This window comes from Chondrus crispus, genomic scaffold (genome assembly GCF_000350225.1).
Source record: "Chondrus crispus Stackhouse genomic scaffold, scaffold_56, whole genome shotgun sequence".
In the NCBI taxonomy this organism is placed as follows: Eukaryota; Rhodophyta; class Florideophyceae; order Gigartinales; family Gigartinaceae; genus Chondrus; species Chondrus crispus.
In genome coordinates this window covers 197722-200885 of record NW_005178528.1, presented here as the reverse complement: position 1 = coordinate 200885, position 3164 = coordinate 197722, and positions in this window count along the sequence as shown.

Here is a 3164-nt window from a genome sequence, read left to right as displayed (position 1 = left end):
CTGGTGGATAAGGGCCACCAGGGGACTTCTGAGTTTTGCCGGGTCATACATCCAAAAAAGAAACCGGTAAATGGCGTGCTGACACCTTCAGAGGTGAAGGTAAATCGAATGATTTCTAGCGATCGGATTTTAGTCGAGCATTTTTTTGGGCCGCTGTGCGGGTTATGGACTGTAATGAGCACAAAGTGGAAATGGAATGAGTCTTCTTATGATTCAATTTTTAAACTATGTTTGGGCATGACTAATTTTCCCATTCGTTGGTCACCGCTTCGCGAGGGGGATGGCCAGCTTTACCGACAAATAAAACCCCGGTGGTACAGGATAGCAGAAAGTCTGGCAGAAAGAAGGAAGCATGTGCAGGCAAAGTACAGGGAGAAGAGGAGGAGGAGGATGGACATTCAATTTCGAGGTACCTGTATCCCAGACCGCCAGCCTGATAGTTTTTAAATGGCACCTAATTCCTATCCGCTTTCTTACTCGCAGTGCTCGCCGCCTCCCTGGCCCTCTTCGCCCCTTCCAGTAAGAGGAGCGCATCCCCAGCTTCACCTATCTGCGCAAACGCGCCGAGAAAAGTCCCCCCGCCGCACCCCGGCCCCCCGCCCCGCGCCAGCCCAACCCTTTCGGAGACACTCCTCGGTCGCAACCCGACACTCATCCATCACCATCACCACCCCTGTCCGACCCCAACCCGGTCGACGTTTCCCGACTGACGCCGTCCGAACACCGCCCCCGCCCCGAACAACACAACCACCACCCCGACCCCGACCTCCACTCAATCGCGTGACCTGCTAGTCATCTTGCAGTCCATATGCGCCCCATTTGCGACAATGGTGCGAGAAAAGGAGCTCTTGCTGGTGCGGGATGTGCCTAGCTGACGCCGCCCCATGCCTATCAGATGGCTAGATATCCCTTCACTCACGCCGTACCATATGGGCAGCGTTTCCGTCTTGTTTCCGCTTCCGGCAAAACCCCTTTTAGAGCCTTCTTCTTCACGTCAAAGGCTCCGCTCCGCGCGAATACCCCTTCGCACTGTGCCCGTCCGCACGCCCGCTGCCGCCAACTCGAGGGCCTGTTGCGCCAACGGCAACGAGGACGACGACTCCTCCCGCAACGACCAACCTCCAAACCCCCCAGCGGCCGTCGCGGACGACGGAAACAAGGACGATGTGGAGCGAGGCGCGGGAGGGGAGGCGTGCATTGCAAATATGGTCCAGAAGCTCTTGAGTCGGTGTGGGTCGCTGTGTGTCGTCGCTACCATTGACCTACCAAGTAGATACCGAGGCCTTCCTCAGGTGTACGGTGTTTACAGTAGCCGGAGTTTCATTTCCTTGACGTATCTGTTTGTGCCCAGTTGCATTTAGGTTTCTCTACTGTAAATAAACCTGGGAAAAAACGAAGAATTTGTGAATTTACAGTCTTTTGTGTATATATCGGTCTTTGGTTAAGAGACCTATTGGGTTTCGCGGGGGATGCAGAAGTGAAATACGCAGATGTGGTGTAGGGCGGCGAACGTATGACAATGCTTGTTCCTCTCAGTGGAGGTAGAGATGCCAAAATAGAACCGGCTATTATGCTATTCACAAACCGTGATCGTAGCTATCCTATCAAGGGCACGCCGGACGACATCCACGGCTTTTCGTATCGGTCTGGGCCAAAAGGCTGGATAGATACAGCGACGTTCCCAAAGTATTTTCAGGAAAGAAAGGTGATGTTAAAGCTGCCAAATGGGCGTAAGAGGGTGCTGTACTTAGATAATTGCAATGGGCATAACATCACATCAGAATTAGAATAGGCACTTTCTGCGACGAATACCGAATCCCACTTTTTCCACCTAACACCACACATCTTTCCAGGCCTGTGATTCATTTATAATTCAAAAGATAAAATTGGAGTGGCAATCGTTGTGGGAGAAATATGAGATGGAGCAAATTATGGCTAATTCATGGGCAGATTCATCTGGACGCATCAAAAACCCAAGGAAAGATGTTTTTCTCAAGCTTGCAAAGTTATCTATTGATCGAGTGAACAGGCAGAGGGACGAAAATGGGATGTCGTATGCAAGGAAAGCAATTATCATTTTTGGTATTGCGCTCAATACTAACAGAGCTTGGGAGGAGAAGCAGCTTTCTCCGGTGTTAAAGACGATTATAATCAAGCACAGGATGCATTTTTGAAAGGGAGAATTCTCTACAGTAAGTTACTGTAGAGGATTCTTTTCGTTCGTTGCTAAGATGACCATACACTTAAAGTGTATGATCATCTTACCAACGATCTGTGTGTTTGGGTAGCCAAGGTGCGGTGTGACAGTAAATTGGTGCATAACTTTAGTGTTTGTGACACTACATTTGAATGAATGTTAAATAGTATCACTGCTGTTATAGCGTCATTCACACTAAACGTGAAGAAGAACGATTGGATTTCATCACTGATGTAGTGTGAGGGACACCAAATTCCGTAACTTGGTGTACTGCACTGCCCTGCACGCACCAGCATGATTTTTTGTGCTCACTGAGTCTGTCCCGCAAGGCCTGCTTGGCTACAGTATACTGTGCAAGTCTCTATGCTCGGCTCCTAACCACCACCTGTCCATGCTGACGTCGGGCACAAAATGTCAGTTCAGACAGCGTGCAGTACGCTTGGTACGATTAAGGAAGGTGACATACAATAACAATGGTACTGTATACCACCCTTAATCAGGACGATGTCAGTCGTAACCTCAAGACGGCAAAGATTTCTGCGTCTACTGCAGTGGGCATGTAGATCTTGTGTTTCTGTAGCCTAGTGTCTACAGTATCCGACTGCGCTTGTTCTCACATGAGAACAGCTCTTTTTTGCAAAAATATATATAAATGAAATTGAACATTTAAAAATATATCTTGCACACTGTTTTCGTACCGCACTTGTTCTCGCTAATAAAATCTTGCAGAACACCGGGATAGCAGATTTGACTACGTATAAAGATTAAGAATGTAATGCAGATTGAGAACATAGTTCCGTTTTAAAATAGAGTTTTTTGGTTTCGAGGTTATTTTACAAGCCGTTTTAAGGTGGCTTAAAAAAGTTCTTTTCGAGACATATCTAAAAGGACCACGAAGAGCGCACAATTCTCACAAAGTTCTTTCTGTCCCTAAATCAGAAGTCGAGCACGGTAGCCGGTGTATCTT